A 26,950-nucleotide genomic window follows, 5' to 3' on the forward strand; every position below is an offset into this window, starting at 1 on the left:
GGAAGGTTGGAATGAGAGGGATGCTTTGAGGGAAATAATTTCAGACATATATGATAACACTTAACCACATAAACATCTATTTAGAGATCTATTCACTGCTAAATGTTGAGGAAAGAGCAGGGGAAACTAATGAATTGTCTTTCCAGCCTCTGAAATTATCCCTTTGAACCCAAGACAGCATTTGATCAAGTATCTCATGGTCTCCTTGTGGAAAAGATGGTGAGAGCTGGATTAGACTATAATACAGTTAGATTCAAGAGTAGTTTAATGGGGCTTGGGAGGGCCCAAGGAAGAGTCACTCACTGTATGAGATCCGTGTTCACCTGTCCCTGATGTGTCTGCAGTCGAATGGTGCAAGGATCTGTTCTTGGTTGGCCCTGTGCTATTTATCATTCTTTTTTTTTTTTTGGTGGTGGTGATGGGGGCAATTGGGATTAAGTGATTTACCCAGGGTCACACAGCTAGTAAGTGTCAAGCGTCTGAGGGTGGATTTGAACTCAGGTCCTCCTGAATCCAGGGCCTGTACTTTATCCACTGAGCCACCTAGCTGCCCCCCTATCATTCTCATTAATGACTTGGATAAAGACATAAATGCCATCCTTGCCCAGTTTCTTAATACTATCAAGCTGATAAGGATAGTTTTTTTTTCTTTTAAAAATTCTATGTAAAAAGAGTTCTATAAAATTGTGCAAAATACCCGGCAGCTTCAATAAAACCAGTTTCAAGTATTGCCGGCTTGTGTTTGTGTGTGTGCCTGTGTGTGAGTGATTCCCCACACCGAGGTGGTAGGGCATCCTGGTGGAGGGTCCCTGGACCAAGGCTGGGGGAATGATGGAAGGGCTCTCACTGCTTAGTCTGATGAGTTTGGGTCACTTTGTTCCCAGAGACCCCCTTCCCCTTCGACACCCTGCCATCAAGAACTTAGTTCCTCTAGGGGAGGCCTCCCACCATGCTGCCATCTGGCTTGGCTCCATCGGGGGTGGGTGGGGGGTTCCTCGTTCTTGATGGGAGTGGGCAACTAGCTATCAGGCTGCACAAACCCCCTCCGGTCAATCAAGGTCTTCGTTGGTTGTCAGGTTGGAGACAGCCGAGGAAAGTGTGAAACCCTGAGAGGCTCAAGTTGAACCAGATGGAGAAGTAGCCAATCACCAGCCCCGGCACACTCTCAGGTGTCTCCTTCAGAGTGCCAAGGAAGGTGCCTCCCTGAGACCGCAGAGTCAGGCGGGTGACGACGCAGGCAAAGATGAAGGAGGTCAGGCCGGAGAGGGAGAGGATGGAGGCGTAGAAGAAGCGGTCATTCCGTTTCCCTACGCAGTTGTCACCCACGCTGCAGGGCGAGGTCCGGGGCCCGAAGCATCTTGCAGGTGAAGCTGTATTTTAAGCTCACCATCCGCCCCTTGATCATCACCTCCTTGTCCTTGGCGGGGGCAGCTCGGGGAAGACCCCGGATCGGAAAAGCAGCAGGCAGCTCACGCCGAGGAAGAAGCGCACGCTCGGGATGACGCGGAGGGCCGGGGTCAGGCGGCCGGCCAGAAAAGGACCGTGGAAGATGAAGAAGAGCGTCGTGGTGGTGACGAGGAGCAGGACGCTGAGCGCCAAGACGCCGCCGTGCCCGGCCAACGGGAGGCGGCCGCCGCAGGACAAGAGGCGGCCGCGGCCCGGGAACACCGCGCGTTTGCGGCCGGGCCCGACGCGGTGGCGGATAAGGAGGAGGCGGCGGCGGGGCCCGGGTCCGAGCTCAGCCTGCGGGGCGTCGAGGGCGGCCCGGAGCCGGAGTGGGCGGCGGCGGCCCCGAGGCGGATCTGCCGGTGCTCACGCTCCTTCCTGCGGCCGCGGCCTGGGCTTCGCCTCCGTCTCCCTGGCGCCCTGCGGGCCGAGCCGGGCGGACAAGCGGACGGACGGGGCGGCCCGGCCGGGAGCAGCGGCGGCGGCGCACACGGCGCTCGCTCCGGGGCTCGGCAGCTTCTCGGGGGCCGCTCCGCCCCCTCTACGGCCGCGGCCACCTTCCGCTGCCCTTATTGACAAAGATCGTTACTTAGGGAAGTCGAGATCGTCAGGACCCAAAATCATCTCGACCATCTAGAACCATGGACTGAATCAAAGAAAATGAAATTTAGTAGCAATAAAAGTATCGTCTTACATTGGCTGTAGAAAGAGTCAACTCCACAACTACAAGACGGGAAAGACGTGGTGAGAGGACAGTTTGTCTAGAAAAGGGCTGTGGGTGGTCCTGAACCTCAAGCTCAGCATGAGTGTGCCGTGAAACCTTGGACCTCCTTGGAGGTCATCAAATAAGGCCTGGCATATGCTCGAAGAGCTATTCCTCTTTGGGCAGAGCTTGAGCTGGGTGGTGTTGAGGGTCTGCTCCCACTCTGGAATTCTGCGATTAGGCCAAGGTGGGACCTGGGATGTGCGAGTAGAATTTTGCCAGAAAATAACGGAGTAAATTTACATGTTCAACTTCTCAACAAATATTTTATTCTTTAATATTCCTATATCAATTCAACAAACATTTTGTAACGTGCCCACTTGTAACAAGGCACTTTGGGACATAAAGAAAGGTGATTAAATGGTTTTTGCTGTCAAAGAGCTTATATTCTACTAGTCCCAGGATTCATTCTCTCTCTCTCTCTCTCTCTCTCTCTCTCTCTCTCTCTCTCCCCCTCCCTCTCTCTCTTTTTTTTTGCGGGGCAATGGGGGTTAAATGACTTGCCCAGGGTCACACAGCCAGTAAGTGTCAAGTGTCTGAGGCCAGATTTTAACTCAGGTCCTCCTGACTCCAGGGCTGGTGCTCTATCCACTTCACCACCTAGCTGCCCCAAGTCCCAGGATTCTTAATGTGTGTGTGTGTGTGTGTGTGTGTGTGTGTGTGTGTGTGTGTGTGTGTGTGTGTGTGTGTGTGTGAGAGAGAGAGAGAGAGAGAGAGAGAACACGCCAACGCCTTGGATCCCTTGGGCTGCAGTGTATAAAATAAAATATACAAGATTACTAAGGAAGCCAATTATTTTCAAATACAGTTATCAAACTATTTTTACAAATACAAATTAATGAACTCCAGTTTAAGACCCCCTATACCATTGGGATGCAGTGTGTAGGTAATTAGAGGAAAGAAAGAGCAGAAACAGGTGGAAGATTGGGAAAGGTTTCATGGGGGAGATAGAAACTGAGTTAAGCTTGAAGGAAGGTAAGAATCTTGAGAAATGTAGATGAGGAGGGGAGAGGAAGGAAGGCAAAGAGCACATTCCCAGCATGGCAGACAGTCTGTATGAAGGCATGAGGATGGGAGATAAAATGCCCAGACTGGTAAGTAGGCCAGTTTAGCTGAAATGTAGAATGTGAAGGAGATTAATATGAAATAGACTTGTTGAGCCAACTTGTAGAAAACTTTCAGTGCTAGGGAGAGTAGTTTTTATTTTATCCTAAAGACCCCTGACAATTACAGTGCATGGGCTTACCTGTTCTGTCACCTGTATGGAGGATGATTTGGAGAATGAAGACCGCTGAAGAGGGACCTCTTCTGGTGGGCAGGGCCTTAACTAGAGTGATGGTGATAGGAATGGTGAGAAATGGACAGATGTGAGAAATGTGGTCCTGGAAAAGCCAATGGGGTTTGGCAACTGATTGGGTAGACAAGGGGTCAAGGAGAGAGAAGAGCCAGAAATGACTCCAAGTTTGGGAACCTGGGTGATGGGAAGAACAGGCATGACTTCAGCTGGGATTGGGAGGTTTGGAAAAGGGTTTGGTAATTGGGGAAGAGAAGAGATGGAAACTAGCATTTCTTTATAAACTTTATAAACATTATCTCAGGGAGAAAATGATTTACTAATCAAGGCACAAGCCCTCTGGCCAAGAGATGCCCTTCTACTTCTGTGACAGCTGCTGGGCCTCTTTGCCTGCAGGCACAGTCTGGTGGCACCAACCTTCTTGGAAGTCTCCAGGAAGTAGAAATCACCAGGAGAAAATGAGGGCCCATTACCTATCATTAAGTTCAAATTTATGTGAAAACCTATTGAAGATACTGCCTTATGCTAGACTGCCCACTTTACTGAATAAAACCCAAAGTAAAAAAATGTTAAACTTTGCTGTAAAACAGAAGTTCTTGACTCTGTGTGTGTATGTGTGTGTGTGTACCTTTTTAGTGGCCTGGTGAAACCTATGGATCCCTTTTCATTATGACATCTAAAAATGCATAAAATAATATGTATACATTATAACGGAAATCAAAATTATGTTGCTATATAGTGATCAGATGTTTAAAAAAATTCTTGGACCCCAGGATAAGAATCTCTGCTTTCAAAATAAATTATACAACCTCATTTTGATTTTGTTTTTTTTGCAAGGCAATGAGGGTTAAGTGACTTGCCCCGGGGTCACATAGCTAGTAAGTGTCAAGAGTCTGAAGCCAGATTTGAACTCAGGTCCTCCTAAATCCAAGGCCCATGCTTTAGCCACTCTGCCACCTAGCTGTCCCTCAAGCAAGGTCATTTTCAAGGAAAAGAAAGCTGTGACATTGAGAGGAATAGTGAAGAAAGGCCTCATGAAATAAATGGGACCTGTTATAGACTATGAAGGAAACTAGGGATTGTCTCTGGGAGGTCAAGGTGAGGAGGGAGAGCGTTTTATAGACACCTGTCATTAATATCGGAGCCCAGAATAATTTCCAAAGGCAGCCAGAGTAAACCAAAGTAGCTAATGAGCTGAAAAAGAATCCGAAGTGACAGAAATGAATTATGTCAAAGGCCGACTTCACTTTTTCCATTTCATTAGTTAGGATGTAAAGACCCCTTCAAAATCTCTCTTCTTACAACCCACAATTGATCCATAAACAGGGTTTTGAAAGGACGTTTTGTGTCTTTTGGGTACGGGAGGGTTTTTAAGCAACATTTTCTCCTAGAGGGGACCGTAGCTGATTTCACATTTCTGGCCATTAACATTCTATCTTCTTAGAAATTAGCCAATCAGCATGTGTTAACCCTAAATTAATGCCTCAGTGCCCAAACTGCTGGATTTGCAGACAGAAGACCTTAATTCAATTTCTGACTCTACTAATTTCATGACAATAGCTAACTTTTATGTAATGCTTTAACATATTTATATACACATGTGTATAGTTGTAGATATAAATATTTATACATATATACATACATGTATAAATATTTACACACATTTGTGTATGTATGGATAGAAATATTTATACATATGTGTATACACATATGCATAAGTATGTACAATTACACAGTTATGTATTATATAAATATATAAAATCTGATTCTATCTTCATAAGAACTCTGGGAAATAAATGCTATTATCATCTCAATTTTACCGTTGAGGAAACTGAGGCTGAGAAAAGTTAAGTGACTTGCCCAGGGTCACACTCCTAGTATCTGAGATAGAAATTGAACTCGGGTGTGCCTGACTCCAAATGCAGCATTCAATCCACTAGACCTCCTCACTGCCCACTTTCCTCTGTGCCCTTGAATATAAGTCAGATACATCTCCAGGCAAGATTTTCCTTATTTGTCAAATGAAAGGGTTACCTTAGATGACCTGAAATATCTCTTCCAGCAATAAGCATCTGCTTCCCCAGAGCAAAGTTTTTGCTGTTCTCTTTCTCAGCACTAGGAAAAGTTGTATGATTTTGCCATAGTTTGGACCATGGCACCACTGTCTATCAGGGCTGTGTTCTAGATGCCATGACCAGCATCTTCCAGGATCCTTTATTATAAAATACTTAAAGACACCATTTTTGAGAACCATGCCCACACCCTTCCAAATCAGATTTGGGGCATTGCATTTCTTTCTTCTTCTTCTTTCTTTTTGGTGAGGCAATTGGGGTTAAGTGACTTGCCAAGGGTCACACAGCTAGTAAGTGTCAAGTGTCTGTGGCCGGATTTGAACTCAGGTCCTCCTGACTCCAGGGCCTGTGCTCTATCCACTGCACCACATAGCTGCCCCAGAGCATTGCATTTCTTGACTCGATTTCCATTAGCATTTATTTGAAGACTTTGGAGATAGAACGATGCCCAATTCTTTTTTCTTTCCTTTGTCCCTTCAATTCAGTGAGCTGAATTTGGTCTGGAAGCCCTGGTGGCTTAAGTGCAGTGACCTCTTTTGGGTGAATGAAATCATGTATCTCCCATTGCTGAAAATACAGCCTGATTTTAGAGAGATGTTGAAAGGGAGAGAAAAGCAGCCCAACCTCTCGCCTTGCTCTCTCTCTGGCTTTCCTAGGATTATGTGTGTGCGTGTCTATATGTGTTTTTATGTATATATGTATATATGTGTATTGTATAGGTGTGTATATATTTTATATATGTAAAAGACATTTAAAAACAAATTATGGGAATCCTGTTCCAAATTATACTTTCAAAATAAAATATTGGAAGCTTTCTTAGAAGTTGAATTATTATTCTCCCATTCTGCAAACTCTCTAGTACATCCAATTAGATACAATTTTATTTAATGACTGGTGTTAATATTCAGATTCATTACTTGCTTACTTAATTAGGAATACTTGACTTTATGTACCCAAATTGCCCAGTTTACACACTGGTATTTTTTTTCAGTTAAATAAAATTATGTTTGAGGTAGCTAGACCCCTTTACATTTTGAAAGATGCCCTTTGGTTTCCTTTTTGATGGCTCAACACTTAAACATCTACAATTACACAGGGGCAGTATGGCAGCATAACTATTGTAGAAGTAACATAATAATAAAAATAGCAGTTAACATTTATATAGCACTTACCATGTGCCAGGCATTGTGCCAAGTGCTTTACAATTATTATCTTTTTTGGTATTCACAATAACCCTGGGAGGTAGGTGCTATTATTATCCCCATTTCACAGATGATGAAACTGGGGCAAAGGGTAAATGAGTTGCCCAATGTCACACAGCTTGTAAGTGTCTAGGTCAGATTTGAACTCAGGTCTTCCTGACTCCAGCTCTATTCACCAAGTCACCCAGCTGCAAGGGACTTTAGAGGTCACTTAGTCCAATGACCTCATTTTAAAGATAGAGAAAATGAGGCTTGGAGAATTTCAGAAACTTTTCTTTTGTCATAAAGGCAATAGTGGGCAGCCTCTGGTTTCAAACTGAATTTAGGAATCTTTCTGCTGTCCCAAACTATTCCCTATTAATGCAGTTCTTTCTTTCCAGACAACAGTAGATCTAGTCTAGCTCTGACTGACTAGTACCTGTTTCATTTTGAAATATGCTCATGAGAGACATTCATCTATATCATCTTTTCATGTCTTTTAAAAAGCAATTTTTTGGGGGGGAGGAAAGGAAATTAACTAAATATGTACACTGTCTAGCTATGACTAAAATGAATCTTTAGGCTGGGTCTTTGAGCTTTTGGGGAAGAAGACTCATCAATGCCCTGTCCTAAGGGCAATAGGCTCATCACATTGCTTCATTGCTTGTGACCTTTTGTTGATGGGTGATGTAAGTGGCCTTGGTAGGGGGTCAGGACAGTGGCGGGGCGGGGGGGGGGGGTGGGGGGTGGGTGGGTGGGTAGAAAGGCATGAACTATTTTTCCAGAGTAGTTTTGTAGTAGTGATGGACTGTCATGTAGAAAGCTTACTTACTGGAGGTGCACCATCTTTGGGGGGTACACAATTGGGTGCAAACCCCTTCACTGGAGGTAAACAATGGAAGAAATAAGCCTTGTTTCAAAATGCTGGCCTCAAGGTAGCATATACTTTGATGATGCCTTGGCTTTGTATTTCCCAGTTTTCCTCTCTTCCTTTTGGTATTTATGTCTTTGATGCATCCCAGATAAAGAAAAAGCAGAGCCTGGTTGTATCTGAGTACAGTTTTTTTTTTCCTTTTTTTTTTTTTTTTGGTAAGAGTAGGAAGGTGTGGTGTTATGCGAGCGTAGATTTGGAACTGAAAGGACCTTAGAAACCATCTGGTCCAATCCCATGCATTTAACTAATCCCAGGTCCTCAATTTAGGGTCAGCAAACATGATGAACACGCAATCCTAACCTAAGTAAAAAGATTTAAACAAGATTATCACTGAGACTTGGAAGGATGATACCCATGGCTGGAAGATGACTCCAGAAGAATGTGCACTCTTTCTTTCTTTCTTTCTTTCTTTCTTTCTTTCTTTCTTTCTTTCTTTCTTTCTTTCTTTCTTTCTTTCTTTCTTTCTTTCTTTCCTTCTATCTATTTATTCAGTCGTTTGTTCGTTCCTTAGTTCCTTCATTTATTCCTTCATTTACTTATTCATTTATCTACTTACTTGCTTATTTATTTATTGTTTATTTATTTTTGAAGTTCAGTGAGGGTTAAGTGACTCTCCCAGGGTCACATAGCTAGTGTCAAGTGTCTGAAGCTGGACTTGAACTCAGGTCCTCCTGAATTCAGGGCCAGTGCTTTATCCACTGAGCCACCTAGCTGCCCCAGAATGTATATTATTTCAAAGAAACAAGGAAGTTGAGAGGATGTTTATTAATTATATATTTTTGTCTTGCCCCTTTCACATGAGGTCTTTTCCAATTTCTATTTTCTATTGACTTTCTCTCAAAATCACTTTGCATTTATTTCCCACATATATATACACACAATCCATTTATTTGTTTGTTTATTTGTTCATTCATTTGTTTGTCTGTTTGTTTATTTATACACATACATACAGGCTGTATCCTCTGATAGAATTTTCACTATTTTTTTTTTTTTTGCAGGGCAATGAGGGTTAAGTGACTTGCCCAGGGTCACACAGCTGGTAAATGTCAAGTGTCAGAGGCCACATTTGAACTCAGGTCCTCCTGAAGTTGAATGAGGGTTAAGTGACTCTCCCAGGGTCACATAGCTAGTGTCAAGTGTCTGAAACTGGACTTGAACTCAGGTCCTCCTGAATTCAGGGCCAGTGCTTTATCCACTGTACCACCTAGCTGCCCCCTGGGATATTCACTTTTTGAGAGCAGATACTCTCTCTTTTATCTTTTTATTCCCACTGCCTAGCACAGTGCCTGGTACATACTTGGTACTTTAAAAAATACTTGATGAATTGATTGGTCATTAGCCATGTGACCCTGGCCCAAACCACTTTGCCTCTTTGTGTCTCAGGCCCCTCCCTAGCACTGACCCATGAAATCATGGACAGGTCATAGCAGGTTGTAGGTGGAGTGTGTTTCTGTAGCCTGAATCCCCACAAAGTGAAGAAATCTCCTAGCTGAGTGTTATCAGGAGCAGATTTTCCTGAAACTTACAGACTCCTACATCTTCAGTCCTTCAAAGGTCTGTACTTCTGTGGGTGTGGGCCTCCCTTCCTCTGAAACAGATGGCAGTCCTTCTCTAACTTAGCAGATTAATTTTTTGAGAGTGACTTGGCAAAAATAAACAAAGAGAACATCTGATCCTTTTGGGACCGATCTGGTAGTGGCCTGAGAATTCAGGTAGGTGCTCCCTGGAGTCATCCCCTCCTAACGTACCTGGTGAAGCTCTCCATCCGACCAAGATCAACCAGGGCTGCTTCCACACTAGAAGGGGTAGGATTTTAGTATAGATGAAATCAATTAATCAATCCCACAATACCCATTTATTAAGTAGTTACTGTGTGTCAGGTACTTTGGTAGGCTCTGGAGATAGAAAGGGAAAAATGAAAGCAAGGAAAAAGTTATCAAAAATACATTCATTTTGTATTACTTAAAGGATGGGCAAATTCATTTGGAAGAAGGTACTTGCAGCCAGTGGGGAAAGTGAGTGATAGAGAAGCAGGAAAAATCCCTCCTGCAGCAGGAGGCATTTGAGCTGAGCTTTGACTAGCCTTTAAATAGGAATAATAATGATGATGATGGTGGTGGTGGTGATTTTAAATGGTTATGGAAATATTAGCTATTATTAGCACAATTATTGAAATTAATGGGTTTTCTTTTTTTTTCTTTCTTTTTTTATTTTTTTAGTGAGGCAATGGGGGTTAAGTGACTTGCCCAGGGTCACACAGCTAGTAAGTGTTAAGTGTCTGAGGGTGGGTTTGAACTCAGGTCCTCCTGACTCCAGGGCCAGTGCTCTATCCACTGTGCCACCTAGCTGCCCCTAAAGGAGGAAAGACATTAAATGCACAGGGCTCCTGATACAGTCGCCCCCAAAATAGCAATAAAATAACCCTCGGGGCAGAAAAACACTGGCTGAGAGTTTTCTCCAGCTATAGATAGATTTTAGGGGGCCGTGCTGGGCCACGAATAAAGCCTAACCCCGCAGTTGGGCCGACACACCGGACACCAGCCAGAGGAATTTGCCCCAGTGCCTCTGAAATTAATGGGTTCTCAAACCAGCCTTGAGGTTGGGGAGAGAGGCAGGTTGGGAAACTTCCACTGTTACTGAGTCCCCCACTCCAGAGAGCCTGCTTGCATAGATATTCTTCATGTGACAGGACAGACTAAGAGAGAGTGGAGATTTCTCACTCCAACCCTTCATTATTCTTGGAAACAATTCTAAGTGCATGTATCTTTCTTTTATCTCTCTCTCTCTTTCTTTCTTTCTTTCTTTCTTTCTTTCTTTCTTTCTTTCTTTCTTTCTTTCTTTCTTTCTTTCTTTCTTTCTTTCTTTCTTTCTTTCTTTCTTTCGTAGGGCAATGGGGGTTAAGTGACTTGCCCAGGGTCACACAGCCAGTAAGTGTCAAGTGTCTGAGGCTGCATTTGAACTCAGGTCCCTCTGAATCCAGGGCCAATGCTTTATCCACTACACCACCTAGCTGCCCCCAAGTGCATGTATTTTTTATGTCTTTTCTTTACATCACAGTCAGAGATGCCCCTGACTAAACCTTTCCATGTGATAAAAGCACTTAAACAGAAATAAATGATACAATGCCTGCATATGATGATGCATACTGTATTATAACCTGTCATCCCCTACTTCTCTTCATTTGTTCTCTGTGGTTTTCATTGCTCTTTTTGGTGACTCTTGAGGTCATCTTCTATTTAGTGATTTTTGTATTTACACAGTTGTAATTATTGCATACATTGTTTTCTGCAGCCATTGATATGTATTTTCCCACATTTCTCTGGGTCACTCATATTCATCCTTTCTTATTGCACAATAACATTTCATTCTATTCATATTGCATAGTTTCCCCCCATCCATTCCACAGCATCCTTTTACTATTATGCTATAGAATTTTTCCAGGAATGGAAGGCAAGCTCACTGGTCCCTAGTTTGCAGTCTCTGTTCCCTTTCTGTTTTTGGAAAATAGGGTTAATTTTGCTCGTTTCCTATCTTAGGATGCCACTTTTATTCTCCACAGTCTTCCAAAATTCCCAGATGTTAGCTCAGAGATCATATTGACCAGCTGTTTTAGTAGCTGAGGATGTCACTTTTCATGATTTTAATGCATGAAAGGCAGCTAGGCATGCCATCATCACCACCACCACCATCATGGATTTCAAGTCTCTGCTTACCATGTTGGTTATTGTTCTACCCTTTCCACTTCCAATATCATTGGCAGAGAAAGCAAAAGAAAAATAAAAAGTCACTTTTTAATCTGTGGCCACCGGCAAGAGAATCCCTTTACTTCTAACACCAATATCTTGGGATTTCTATGATTACATCCTTTTAAGACTTTCTATCGGAGTTCCTCTTCAACTGAGATACTCATGCCCAGCAGATGTCTCTAAATGCAGTTGTCTGAAGCTCTAGTCTTTCCTTATCAGTAGCACAGTTGGAATGTTACTTCCTTTTGGCTGATCTCCTGGGCTTTTGTTCACCCACTCATTAGGAGAGCCATTTTTAACTCTTTCTCTTTCATCTACTTCTGTCCAGTTGATCCGTCACTAAACATTTTTTAGTCAGTCAGTCAACCAGCATGTATTAAGTACATGCTTTGTGTCAGATCCCGCACTAAGCACTGGGTTTATTAAAAGGAGATTAAAAAAATAACCCTGGTGGCAGCTAGGTGGCGCAGTGGATAAAGCACTGGCCCTGGATTCAGGAGGACCTGAGTTCAAATCCAGCCTCAGACACTTGACACTTACTAGCTGTGTGACCCTGGGCAAGTCACTTAACCCTCATTGCCCTGCCCCCCCCAAATAAATAAATAACCCAAGAAAACTTCCAAACCACATTTACTGCTCTCAAGGAGCTCTCGGGCTAATAGAGACAATGTATCAATGAGATGCAGACAGGATGAACTGGAGATGGCCAACAGAGGGAAGGCTCTTGCCATAAGGGGGTTCAAGAAAGCCTTCTAGTAGAAGGTGGGATTTTAGCTGTGATTTCAGGGAAGCTGAGAGACAGAGAGTAGGAGGGAAAAATTCCAGGCATGGAGGACAACCAGTTAAAGGAGATGCAGTCTTTAGTGAGAGGGACAGCAAGGATGCCAATTACCTAGAATATGGGGCGGGTGTCAAGTATAGAAAACCTGGCGAGCTAAGAAGGGACCGTGCTATGAAGGGATTTGAACACCAACTAGAGGATTTTATATTTGATCCTGGATGTCATAGGGAACCACTGAGGTTTATTGAGTTGGGTGTGATAAAGTCAGTCCTAGGCTTTAGGGAAAGCACTATGACAGCTGGGGTGAGGATGGACTGGAATGGCAGGCAGACCGCTAGCAGCTACTGCAATAGTCCAGGGACAAGGTGGGACGGTGTCAGAGGAGAGAAGGGGGCACATTAGAGAGGATGCAGAGGCAAAATCAACAGGCTTTGGCCACAGCTTGGGGTTGGGGGAGGGGAAGAGAGAGTGAGGAGTCCAGGATGAGCCTGAGGGACTGGGAGGATGGTTTAAAGCCATTCCTAGCTCACCCCAGCCACCTGTTCCACCTTCTTACAGTTTAAACCTCTCTGTGTACTCTGGGGGTCCATTGACACCCACCTTCCTGTTCCTCCTACTCCATCTCCAGGAACTTTCCCTGACCCCCATTCTCGGCATCCTAGCTGAAATCCCTCTTCTATAAAAAGCTTTTCTCAGTCCCCTTAACCCCAATATTTTCCCTCTATTGATTATTTCTCATTTATCTCGTATGTAACTTGTTTGTACACAGTTGTTGACCTAGTGTCTCCCTTACTAGACTGGGAGCAGCTTGAGAACAGAGATTGTCTTTTTACCTTTCTTTGTATCCACCATGCTTAGCATACAGTAGCGCCTGACACATAGTAGGTGCTTTGCAAATGTCTGTTGTCTGACTGGTACCCTCAATAGTCATAGGGAACTTTGGAAGGTGGGAAGGTTTGGGGGAAATATAAGTTTAGTTTTGGATATGTTGAAGTTAAGTTATCTATGGGTCTTTCAGTTTGAGATGTCCACTAGGCTGTTGGAGGTATTAGACTAGAAGTCAGTAGAGAGGTTAGGGCTAGATAAGTAGATCTGAGAATCGTCAAGATACACAGATAATTGAATCCATGGAAGCTTATGAGATTACCAAGTGAAAAGAAGAGGGTCCAGAACTGAGCCCTGTGGGACACCCTGCAATTAGAAGGTATGGCCTGGTTGAAGATCCAGTAAAGGAGACTGAGAAGGAATTGTCATGAGGAGAACTGGGAGAAAAAGTGGTGTCATGAAAACTGAGAGAGAATATCAAGGAGAAGAGAGCGAGCCACAAATAGTGTCTAAAGCTACAGAGAGGGAGCAGCTAGACCTCAGTTTGTCCCAGTTTTCTCATCTGTAAAATGAGGATAATAATATCACCTACCTCCCAGGGTTATTGTGAGGATTAAAAGAGATATTTGAAAAGTTCTTAGCACAGTGCCAGCTCATAGAAGGTGATATATAAATGCTAGCTGCTGCTATTGATGCTGCTGCTGCTACTGCCACTATTACTACTACTAGTACTAATTACTATTACTACCACTACTAATAATTTACTACTACTACAATTACTACTATTACTACTATTGCTGCTACTACTACTACTATTGTTACTGCTACTCTTACTACCATTGCTACTATTATTACTACTACTATTACCACTACTGCTATTACTATTATGACGATGATTACTACTGTTATTACTACTACTATTACTATTACTACTACTACTATTGTCCTTATGGGAGAAAGCATTTTAATTTAGATCTTCTGACCCTAAATTCATCAGACTTTCCATTATCCATTATACTACATTCACCCATAATCATGTATTAGGGTCTGAGGTGGTATTTGAACTCAAATCTCCACTGACTCCAAGTTACTTGTTCTTTTCATTATATCCACCAGCTCTAAATAAGGAAGATATCCTATTTCTGATCAGATCTTCACATATACATTTGTAAGATAATTTAAACAAAGAACAAGCAGCATACACAGATGTGTTTAGGTCATGTATATTTACTGGTTCTTGATTCATTGTCTCATTCGAATTTTCCTGGCCCTTTGACTATATGCTGAGGTCAGGCAGTGCAGTGTGAACACGTAAAGGTTACCATGATGATGACTGGTTTGGGTCCCTTGGTCAATGTTGAACCAAAGTGCTATGTCTATCTGAGCTGTTCCTCGATTTTCCTCCTGGCCACAGTTTAGCAGGGAGGCATTTCATATCTCAAAGCATTCAGTAGCACAGTTTCACTAGGATCTGCTTATGAATCAGGCTGGCTGATGACTGTGATGACTGAAATAGAGCTGAGAAGATGGAGAAAAAGGAAGGAAAATTCCAATTGTGTCATCAGGAACTGAGACAGAAGGCAGCAGGACTGTTCAATAGGACACCATGTGTTCAGACCTCCCTCATTTCAAGCCCACTACACAGTTGGTCACGACTTGATCTGATTACCCAAGAAAGGGCCAATATGTTGAGGGAGAGAGCCTGGAGGGGCACCTGCCCACCCTGGGGCTGACTTCTTCCTCCTGTTGCTTATGTTCCTTGTTTATTTCAGGCATAAAATTTCACTTTGTCAGAAGGATGAAGAGGGGAAGCTCAGGCAAGATAGTGGAATGAGAGATTGTGTTTCATCCTAATTCCCACCCTTGCCACCTTAAAACAACAAGATATGGGGCAAATAAAGTATTTAAACTTATGTGAAAAAGGGAAGAAGGGAAACATTTCCCCACTAGGAAAATTCTTGTGAAAAAATAATAAAAAGTTGCATTATGAACCTGTTCTCCCTAGCTCTGCCCAGGGTTGGCTGGCTTCCATTGTGTCTATGTTGCCATCCTACATTTCTGGCTTTGACTACAGTCAGTTCTGTCCTTTTCCTCCAATGACCTTTCATGGAAGTAATGCAATCTAATTCTACTTGAAATGGGTAGAAAGCTTTGACCTTGCCCAGCAAGAGAGAAAGTGGGCAGAGAAGAGGATCCAGTAGTTGAAGCAACCTAGTACACAAAGTAAGGGATTTCTCTTCCAAGCCAAAGGAAAATGGCCCATAAACCTAGTTGTGGTCATCCCTTTTTGACGTTTCTGAGAAATTTGGTCCAATCTTCATTCTCTTAATGTGAGGAAGTAGTTGAAGTTATTTAGGTCCAGTAATCTGAAGAGGGGAAAAAATAGACAGTAGTGATGAGGTTGGGTTTCAAATGGACAGGGGTTTGCTATAATGTTATCTAGATTAGAAGGAAAGGTATTGATATCAAGGCCAGGGGAGATATTGGATGGAAGCTCAGCCTCCAATAGTACAAATTTGTAGTACTACAAAGAGTACAAATCTTTGTGAGATTCACAAAGAAAAAAAGGATTAAATAATTAAGAAGGGGCCACAATGCAAAGAATAAGCACTTGACTTTAAACTCCAGGTTGAAAGGGGAAACATTGGAATAACCACTACCAAACCTCCAGAAATGATTGAACGATGGCCAAAAATACAATATGGCTTGAGAGATAAGAGAATTTTAAAAAGAAATAAAAAAGGAAATTTAGGTGGAAATTGGGGCTCTCAAAAGAAATAAAGCAGTATTTTTTAAAAAGAAACTCAATATGGTGAATAGAGGCTTTGAAAAAGAGAATGACAGATTTCTATCTCAAAATGAATTATGGTAACATGAATAGAATGGACAAGTAGTTTTTAAGCCAGGGGATTCAGATTTAAACCAAGGTTTCCATTTATAGTCAAATTTAAGTGGTCCACAGATTTCTAGTACCTGACTTGTCCTTTCTGGTTACTATGCCTAAATTCTAGGCATAGTTTGCTCAGAAAAAAGGTAGTATGACATAATGGAGAGAGTACTGGGCTTCCAATTGGAGCCTAGTGGTTGAGTCAGAAGAGTATTTCTGTCATTTACTAGTGGTATGACTTTGGGTTAAACCAGATTATTGTTTTGAACCTCAATTCCTCTTGTATAATGGGAGGGGGTGGATTAATGACTTTAGTTGTCTTCCTTTCTGGATTAAATATGCTGGGATGTATGCAGAAATGCTTTGTAGCCATAAAATGCTATATGTTATGTATACCACTCTTAATTTTTAGTAGAAGATGCAAATCCAATTCTAGTTCTCTTGATATTAACTTAAGGTTAATGATCAATTAGCTTTAGGTGATTGTGAAGTCTGTGATATTTGTCTCTGATGATTCAGTAATTAGCTTTCATATCTACTTCATCTCCTCCCCATCGAATATTATTGTCCTCACCTGTGTCCTTACCAGCTTCAGAGAACCATTTCCTTTACCTCCTTTTCCTCCACTTCTCCCTTCTCCATCGCCATTAAAACCTTTCAGGAAAAGATTTATCTGTTATTTATATGTGGAAATTCAGGGTATTGTGCCAGCCATATTCCTCAGTCATTTACATTCTGAGTCATTTCTTCCTGTGAAATGAATATCTGCATCACCTGCTGATGAAATTCTAGCTATCAGTGAGCCAGGCTTTGTGGGGTAGCCATGACCCCTGGGGTATCCTTGAAATCACACCACATAGGTGGTAGCCCCAAAACAGCTTTAGGTCGGCCCATTCCCAAATCGAAACAAAGGACCTGAGGATGGGATGGTCTTCCTGACACGATTGGGAGACCTGGTGAAACCACCTAATTCTACAAGGATCTATGCCCCTTTTACCTATAGCCATCCATGTATACTTGAATAACACATACTTTAACAAAGGCAAAACATACAGAGTTGGATACAAAAATACAAATTCTATGACCAAGTTGAGGGTCACAATTGTCCAGCCAGTAGGGGGAAGAATGGATAGAACTCTGTACTGCAAAGTCAGAAAGACCTGAGTTCAAATCTTTCCTTCTAACAACTTACTGGCTATGTAGCCCTGGGAAAGCCACTTAACTCTTGTTTGCCTCGGTTTCCTCTTCTGAAAAATGGGGATAGTTATCATACCTAACTCCCAGGGATGTCATGAGAATCAAATGAGTTAACATATGTAAAGCACTTTGGAATGCTATACATAGAAATGCTAGCTATTGTTATCAGGAATGTTTATTAATGAGTATCTGGTATTGTTTGAAAATTGAAGGTCCTCCTCCAAATGAAGGACTACGCTAAGGTCTTAGCTAAGCATCCTCCAGTGGTTATTTTGACTTCTCTCAGTAAAAAAACCTAGTGGAAAAAATAGAATTGGCTTCTGGTGTTGACTCTGCCCCAAATTCACTAAGGTGGGTAACTTTAACTTAATCGGATCATTTTTCTGTCTCTTACTTTCCTACAAATGGCAGCAGTCTGGTCTATGTCTTTTTCAGCAATTAGAGCCTATGGATCCTAGATTTCATGGCCCTGATTGATCAGGCACCTAGCATGAATCCTGTCCCTCGTCTAATACTCTCACTGGCTTATGTCACTCAGAACTATAACTAGGGCAGGGTGACCCGGATATTGTATTTATCCCTTGGGGTGCTCAGTTGTAGAGAGGATGGATAGAACTTCCTTTCCATCCATGACATAGAAAAATCCCTGAGCTTAGCACTTATTGAGCAAAGGTAATTCTTGCAGCCCAGGTAGGCTTCCCAGAAATGGCCTCCTTGGCAGCTGTCTCATAATCATCCCTGCCTTTGCTATAGGAATTGCCCTAGGCACCTATAAAAAAATCACCATTTGCATTTCTGATTTCAATAAGTAAGTAGTAGACAGAAAAGAGTTTTGGACAGGCTAAAACATAAAAAAAAAGGTAAGCTATTATGTTAAAATATATTTTTATGTATTTCATCAACTGTTTCAAAATTACATGTAATATTTTAAATGTTCTTTTAAAAAGTTTTGTTCTGAATTCTCTCTGTTCCTTAAGAAGGCAAGCAATATGAAAGTGATTATACATAGGAAATCGTGCAAAGCATATTTTTCTGTTAGCCATGTTGCAAAAGAAAACACACATACACACATCAGAAAAACAAAGTGAAAGAAAGTCTTCTTATCTGCACTCAGAGTTCCTCAGTTCTTTCTTTGGAGGTGGACAGCATTTTTCATCATGGGTCTTTTGGAATTGTCTTGGATCATTGTCTTGGTCAGGGTAGCCAAGCCTTTTGCAAGTGATCATCCTTATAATATTGTTGTTACTGTGTACAATGTTGTCCTGGTTCTGCTCACTTCAGAGTAAGTTATTATTGTGATTATTCCTTTGAGGGTTTCTGTTCCACTTCATTGAATTTCTCTGTGCTTGAAGATAGAACTTATGTTTCTTTTTATTAATAATAATATTTAAAGATAAGTGGAACATTTCTTTAGTGTCGCCTATGTGCCAGAAATTGTACTTAGTACTTTATAAATATGGTCTTATTTGATTCACACAAAAACCCTGGGCATTATGTCCCATTATTATCTCCATTTTATAGTTGAGGAAACTGAGGAAGACAGAGGTTAAGTGACTTACCCAAGGTCACAAAGCTGATGTGTCTGAACCCCCATTTGAAGTGGTCTTCCTGACTCCAGACCTAGGTTTCTATCCACTGCACCACCTGGTTTCATTCAATAATGATAATAATACAATAAAAGCAATAACAATAGCTATTTATCACAGATAAATAAAAAAAATAATTTGTTAAAATATTTTACACTAAGTGTTGGGGATACAGATATAAACAAGTCATTCCTTGCCTTCAAATGGCTTATAATCTAATGACTATATCTCAATTCAAATAGAGCTTTCCATATGTCACCTTACCTGAACCCCTAACAATTCTATGGGGTAGTTACTAATGCCCATTTGGCAAATGAGGAAACTGAGGTTGAAAGAGATTACTGTGTAACATGCCTGGGGCCACACAGCTGGTGTCTGAAGCTGGATTTGAATTCAGGTCTTCCCACAAACCCAGCACTGGATCCTCAACATCAACCAACTGTATGTTACACCAATGACCGTTTGTCAAGGATGCTTCCAAGAGGATCATGATTTCAGTTCTTATCTTCCTTGAGACCTTGCTTCCCTGACCCTGATGGACGAGCTCTTTGGGCAGTGCCACCTACCTTTGCCAATATGGCTAGGGCAGAGCTAGCAGGCTTACCTCTGTAAGACCGGTGTCTCTGGTGTCCCAGCTCACCCAGAGCTTCCATCATGCAATTCCCTCCCGTCTCCTGGGCTCAGATCAGTTCAGAGGAGCACTGACCCTAGACCTCTTCCACCAGGAATAAGCTTTGGTTGCTCAGTTCCTGCCTGCCTCCCAATCAATTAGACGTTTTACAAGGTTAAGACGTGATTAGCATGTCAGCCAGATGGTGAAATGTTATTCCATCCTTCTGTGATTTCCCTCCCTTCCTCCCTCCTTCCACAGCTTCGTTTGGGGGTTTCTTTACAAATTGCAGTTTATTTAGAAAAGATTTTAAGCCCTCAGGGTTTGGAGAGAAACTGGCTTCTATGCCACAGGCTCATTTGGCTGGTTAACCCTTGCTGTGCCTTGCAAATTCACGGTTGGCAAGAAATGGTCCCTTTATTCCAGCCTTGTTACAAAGTGTGAAAGTGATGGGGGAGGGCAATGCCTGTGGGCTTTGCCCTGTAAACTAGATGATCTCTGGAGTTCCTTCCAGCTCTTGAGATATTTTTGGGGGGCAGGGCAATGAGCATTAAGTGACTTGCCCAAGGTCATACAGCTAGTAAAATGTCAAGTGTCTGAGACTGGATTTGAACTCAGGTCCTCCTGAATCCAGGGCTGGAGCTTTGTCCACTGTGCCACCCAGCTGCCCTGACCTGTGGAGAAAAGGTAATTTTCAACAATGTCTTGGGCTTTTGGCCAAAGATGGAAGAACTACTTGTTGATAACTTCCAAGTGTGAGGAAAGTTAATGTTTGTTGTTGAGTCATTTCACTTGTGTATGACTCTTTGTGACCCCATTTAGGGTTTTCCTGGCAAAGATGTCATGGTCCTCTTTGAGAATCAAGGAAAAACAACAACAATAACAAACAACAAACAACAACAATAACAACAACTAGAGTGGTTTGCCACTTCCTTCTCCAGCTCATTTTACAGATGAGGAAACTGAGGCAAGCCAGGTGAAGTGACTTTTCCAGGAACGTAAGGGTTAGCTAACCTTGTCCATTCCCCCCTTAGAAGCATCTCAGCAATCATCAGTCATTCTATCCACAAATTTTTATTAAGCACTTATTATATTCTAGGCTCTGTGATGAATGCTGGGGCTACAAGGAAAAAAAAAACCCAAATACAATTCCTGCCCTGAAGGAGCTTACATTGTAATGAGAGAGAGAACATAGGAAAGTTAGGACATAGAAAATACAGTCAGGAATCATTGGGTCCTATATCAGTGGCTATATCTGAAAAAATAATCCCTTGTACAATATTTAATTCAATTATGTTCAATTAGATTCAATGAAATGAGCATTTTAAGTGTCTCTTTATTATGTATGTGCCAGGCACTCTGCTCTCAGATACAGGATACAAGGACAAAGTCCACAGGAAGCTTACATTCTACAGGAATGAATTAAAAGAGTCAACCTTCATTTGCCACATTTGTAAAAGGAAGATTAAAAAAAGCACCTCCCTCCTAGGGTTGTAGTGAGGAAAAAATCAGGTATGATTTGTAAAGTTCTTAGCACACGGCCTGGCATAGAGTGGGCATTTATTGAGTCAGTTGGCCAATAGGCACTTATAATTTGTCAAGAAACTATGTTAAGAAAAAAGAGCAAAAGTCCTTGCTCTAAGGAGACAATTTGTATACATAATGTAGGTAAATATTGGAATGTGAGCTTTTTGAGCCAAGGGACTTTTACTTTTCTATTGGTGTGCTAGGAGCTTGGCATGGTGCTTTCGTACATAGTGGTTATTAAATACCCTTCCTTCCTCCCTCCCTCCCTCCCTCTCTTCCTTCCTTCCTTCCTTCCTTCCTTCCTTCCTTCCTTCCTTCCTTCCTTCCTTCCTTCCTTCCTTCCTTCCTTCCTTCCTTCCTTCCTTCCTTCCTTCCTTCCTTCCTTCCTTCCTTCCTTCCTCCCTCCCTCCCTCCCTCCCTCCCTCCCTCCCTCCCTTCCTTCCTCCCTTCCTTCCTTCCTCCCTCCCTCCCTCTCTTCCTTCCTTCCTTGCTTCCTTCCTTCCTTGCTTCCTTCCTTCCTTGCTTCCTTCCTTCCTTCCTTCCTTCCTTCCTTCCTTCCTTCCTTCCTTCCTTCCTTCCTTCCTTCCTCCCTCCCTCCCTCCCTCTCTTCCTTCCTTCCTTCCTTCCTTCCTCCCTCCCTCCCTCCCTCTCTTCCTTCCTTCCTTCCTTCCTTCCTTCCTTCCTTCCTTCCTTCCTTCCTTCCTTCCTTCCTTCCTTCCTTCCTTTTCCCCTTTCTTTCTTCCTCTCTCTCTTTCTCCCTTTCCTTCCTTCCTCCTTCCCGTCTTCTTTCCTTTTTTTTCTTTCATTCATTCAAATGCAAGACATTCTTTTACAGGATAAGCAACACAATGGTATAGTGGATAGAGAACTGGCCTTGGGTCCAATAAAACCCGGGTTCAAATTCTGCCTGTAATACATACTGACTCTGTGACCCTGGGCATCACTTAACCTCTTAGTTCTGAGTCTAGGCAACCTTAAGACTAAATTGCAACATTAGAGGGAGCTTCTTTGTCTCTGCTAATCCTAGCACTGGTCTAGTACCTATTCTTTATGTAAGACACACAGAAAGCAAACTTGATACCTCCCTGACAAGGAGAAAAGAATGCTTTGTTTGAAGCCCTCCAATGAAAAGGAATGCCCCCCTCCCCCATGTCTGGGGATGGCACATTCTAATTGAGGACATCTCTGATGCTCAGGAAGGATTTCCTGCAAATGTTAGGCCATTTCTCTAGTTCTGCCCTTTGGGGCCGAATAGAAAGAGTCTCATCAATTCCTCCTCCCCTAGACAGCCCTTCACATCCTTGATGACAGACATCAGCTGTCATATCTTCAGCCAGAGTTCTCCAGCTAAGGTCCCTTCCAGCTCCAGATGCCTTGATCCAATGATCCCTTGACCATAACCTTGATAATAGAATCTCTTAACCTCTCTCCATTAAATTGTATCATCCCATTTTCTCTCTCCATGGTACCACACTGTCTTACTGTCATTCAGTGGCAGCTTTCTTATGTGTTAGGAAATGCTTAGTAAAGAGAAATCGTTAGCCCCCCAATCCCTTTGGGAGTTAAATTTTAAAAAAGGGGGGAACATGTACAGAAATCTGGGATATAAGGAAAGGGATGTTAAAAGAAAGACCCATTTGAATCCTATGAATGGCCAGGCACATGAGCCTAAATTTATGGGAGTTGCTTAGATATACTGAATGTTTCATCACTCACTTTGCAGTAGCTTTAAAAAATATATTTGTGGTCCACAGCATCATCTATTTTTGACTTGAATAGAAATTAATCAGGTCCTGATATTCTCTGAATATTGTTGTTGTTTAGCATTTGTTCAGTTAGTAAGTGGCAAGACAATTTTAATGGAATTGTAGGTCATATTTTTATTATTTCTTTGACAATTATTGGTCTTGAGTCTTAATCTGTTATTTTTTTTAAAGCTTTGTTTCTGATGCTATTTTCTAGAACAAATCCTTCTGACCATAAAAAATTAGATTTCTATGTGAATGTGTCCTAAGTAAATAAGCTTCAAAATATTTGGAATGGGCACTTCACAAGCTTTATAAAAGAAAAAAATAATTGCTAAATAATTTGACCATGAAGATAATGAATTTCCTGGAAAGTCTGATAGGAAAGTTTCTACCAAATGATTCTTTTTTTCAACATGAAGTACAGTAAGAAAAATGATGTTCTCAAGTGCTGTGGGGCATTGTTATCTCTCTGCAAATGAGTTTCAACAACAGCTTTATAAATTAATAACATCTATTTATTGAACAGAATAATGGCCTAGCAATGTGACTGATAAACAGAAAGGAAAAATAACCAAATGGAAAACACGAAAGAGGGGACCTTGGCTTGCTTTGGAGCTAATGTTTCTTCCTTAGGATGCACTCTTCCCTAGCCCCTATTTGTGTTAAAAAATGTCAATGATGAATATTTTAAAGGCACAAAAATCTATCATATCACAGTTTTGACAACATCTCTTTTATGGCACCCGTGAGGTAACTCCGATCTCATCCCTTTTAGCCTCTAACAGAAGCTGCTGACGTAACATATGCCTTTAGGTGAAAATTAGACTAATCATGTCCACTTAAGGTATGCGGATGAAATGTCTTTTTCAGCCCCCCACAGGTAAATGATGTTTCTCTCAACCCGATCAAGAGAGAGCTGGCTTGACAGATTGTGAGTGACATAAAGAAAGTGTTTTCAACAGGATACAGATGGAGATGTTGTACAAGAAAGAGGGAATTGGGAAAAAAAAGAAAGCAGCCTTGGTCTTTATAGTGGAGAGTAATTCCAACATGGCATTTTTATTCCCTTGGTGCCTGAAGATGATGATTCAGACTTTTCACAGCAATTCTGTTGATCCAAGATGAAAAGGGTACCAAAGAAAAGAAAAAAACACATTTGACTGATGGTAGATGTGGAGTAATAGTAGACCCCAAATTAAATAGCCCCCTAAACACTAAGTGTCTTCTGGAACTGTAGCTCAACATAAAACTCAGTCTTACATGCTCTCACACCCACATTTTCTTTCAAACACACACACACACACACACACACACACACACACAGAGCATAATGTTACTTAGCCTTCTATAAGACACTGACATTAAAAACATTCACCGAAGGTGCATTTTAAAAATGCACTGAAGATCTGAGGCAATGTCTGCAAAGTGCTTCATCAACCTTAAAGTGCAATATCAACGCCACCTTTATGATTCCTTATTATAGTGCATCATTATTGCCATTTTCCTTTTTCCTTGACCTGTGATTTCACTGGTGTAATGTGCTTGCCAATGAGAAACTTCCTCTAGCCATTCATCCTGACACAAGTTCTGAAATGTATAGTTTTAGAGTGTTGCTTTAAGTGATTTGCCCATATTGACTAATCCAGTATGAGTTAGAAGTGAGACTTGAACCCAGATCTTCTTAACTCTTGGGCTAATTCTTTGTCATTGACTTCTCTACTACATCCCAGGGAAAATCATCATTGGGAATCTCATCATCCTGAAAGATTCAATAAGCATTACTCCTCACACTTCATCAGTACCCTCTGTCCCTCTGTTTAGAGGGTGGAGCCCATGAACTCCTTAACCTATCTTAGTGTTGTGAGCACAGGACCTCCATCTCCTCATTTCCCAACTGGCTGCACTCATTTTGGTCTTCTTTGACTCCACCATGCCACTATGCCCTCATCAGTCTTCCCCCTCCCCCAACACACTCTTCAGCTATCTTTTGTGTATTATCTTCCTCTGTTGACTCTGGGTTACTCTATGCATCCTCTCATTGCCAATCACTACCATTATTGTTATTGTTATGATTGTATGAGGAATCATGGTATGGGAGCACACAAGTAGATACAGGACAAGTCTTTCAGCCTCTACTTGCCCCAGGCAGCTCTCCAAGGTTCGGAATTTCAGAGGATTTGCACCTCTGCCTTGGTACAGTAAGAATAAGAGCTCCTTAGAACAATGAAATGAAAACTCCTGTCTAAACACTTAGACAGTCAGGTAGACCAGTGATTCACACTTAGACTTGGAGACAGGAAGATGAGTTTCAATTCAGTCTTATATGTATCTGACCCTGGGTAGATCACTTGACCTCAGCCTCAGTTTCCTCATTAGTAACTTGGGTATAATAATAGAACCAACTTCATAAAGTTGTTATGAGGATCAAATTTGATAACATATAGTAAGTGCTTTGTGAACCTTAAAGTACTGTATAAATAAAGTTTATATAGTGGCAACTGCTGGGCCCGGAGTTAAGAAGACCTGAGTTCAAATCCTGCCTTGGACACTTACTGTGTGATCTTTGGCAACTCAACTTCTGTTTACTTCAGTTTCCTTAACTGTAAAATGAGTTAATATTAGCCCTTAGTTCCTACAATTATTGTGAGGACCAAATGAGATAATATTTGTAAAGCAATTAGCACATTGCTTGGCACATAGAACATACTATATAAATATTAGTTATTATTATTAAATGGTAGCTATTATTATTAATGGGCAGTTAGGTGGCACGGTGGATAAAACTCTGAGTTTGAAGTTAGGAAGTCCAACTTATCTTCCTGAGTTCACATCTGGCCTCAGACACTAGTTGTGTGCTATGGGCAAGTCGCTTCATCCTGTTGGCCTCAGCTTTCTCATCTGTAAAATGCAAACCACTCTAGTATCTTTGCCAAGAAAACCCCAAACAGGGTCACAAATAGTTGGACACAACTAAAACAATCAAACTACAACAATGATTATTAATAACAAATAATTATTATGATTGGAATTTCACTTTCTATTTCCTCTTCCTGGACTTTCTTGGAAATACAGTGGAATGCTGATGACTTCGGCGGATTCATTTAATATTTTAGAACTTTGCTGAATGTATTGTTTGAATTAATTTTAGTTGACATTTTGGGTTTTATTTAAAGCAAATCATCACACCATCTGCAATAAACAATAAATTTGCCAATGGTTGCTCTCTTGATTTCTCTTTCTTGCCTTATTGATGTATTTAGCATTTCTAGCACTGTTAAAGTGGTGAAGATGAACTTACTTGCTTTACCCCTGATGTCATTGAAAAGGACTCTAGCTTTTCTTCATTACATATAATCTTAACTCTTGCTTTTAGACAGCTATTTATTATATTAAGAAAATGTCCATGATTACTATGCTTTCTAGGGTGTTTAACAGTAATGAATATTAAATTTTTCAAACTATTCTCAGTGTCTTTTGATATGATTGTGTGGTTTTAATAATTTATATTATTACATGGTTTATTATGTTTATATTTTCAAACCATTCATTCCTTGTATAAATCCAGCCTTATCATAGTGTATTCTCTTTCTAATACGTTCTTGTAGCCGATATGCTAATACTTTAACATTTTCCCATCAATATTCATTAGGCATATTGTTCTATCATTTTCTTTCTCTTCTTTGTGATTTAGGTATCAAGACCATATTTATTATCATGGAAAGAAATGAAAAGGTTCCTTTCTTTTCCTATTTTTGCATGCCATTTATATAATATTATAATTATTCTTTAAAAGTTTGATAGACTATACTTGTAAATCCATCCTGTCCTGGATTTTTTTGGTGGGGAGGGAGCTCATTTATTGTTTGTTCAATTTTTTTTTCTGATAATCAATTACTGAATACATTTCTTCTTTTTAGTGGTCTGGATATTGTATATATTTTGTAACTATTCATCTATTTCCTCTAAATTACCAATTTTGTCAACATATAATTGATTAAGATGATTTTTGATAATTTCATTTATTGCCTCTTCAATTGATGTGAATTCCCATTTTTCGTTTTTGACATGTACAATTTGGTTTTTCTCTCCCTTTAAAAAATTTATTAGCTAACAGTTTGCTATATTATTAATTCAAAAAATAATAATAGGTAGTTTTATTTATTAATCCAATGGTATTTTACTTCAATTTTATTGATCTTTTGATTTTCAAAATTTTTACTTTGTTTTTTACTTTAAGAATGTTTGATTTGTTGTTCTAGTTTTTTTAAAAATTATGTGCTCAGTTAAATCAATTTATTATTTCTGATGAAATCATTTAGATATAGATTTTTCCCTTGCAGACTTCATTAGCAA

General features: G+C 41.1%; 1 protein-coding gene and 1 pseudogene across 1 annotated transcript in view; one reads left to right on the forward strand and one right to left on the reverse strand.

Moving 5' to 3' along the window:
* The window catches only part of FHIT (fragile histidine triad diadenosine triphosphatase), a 1,715,999-nt gene that overhangs the window by 151,915 nt on the left and 1,537,134 nt on the right, over positions 1-26,950 (forward strand). The window lies entirely within an intron of this gene.
* LOC122753929 lies at positions 914-19,365 on the reverse strand (annotated as a pseudogene).

Source organism: Dromiciops gliroides, chromosome 1, assembly GCF_019393635.1.
Source record: "Dromiciops gliroides isolate mDroGli1 chromosome 1, mDroGli1.pri, whole genome shotgun sequence".
NCBI lineage: Eukaryota > Metazoa > Chordata > Mammalia > Microbiotheria > Microbiotheriidae > Dromiciops > Dromiciops gliroides.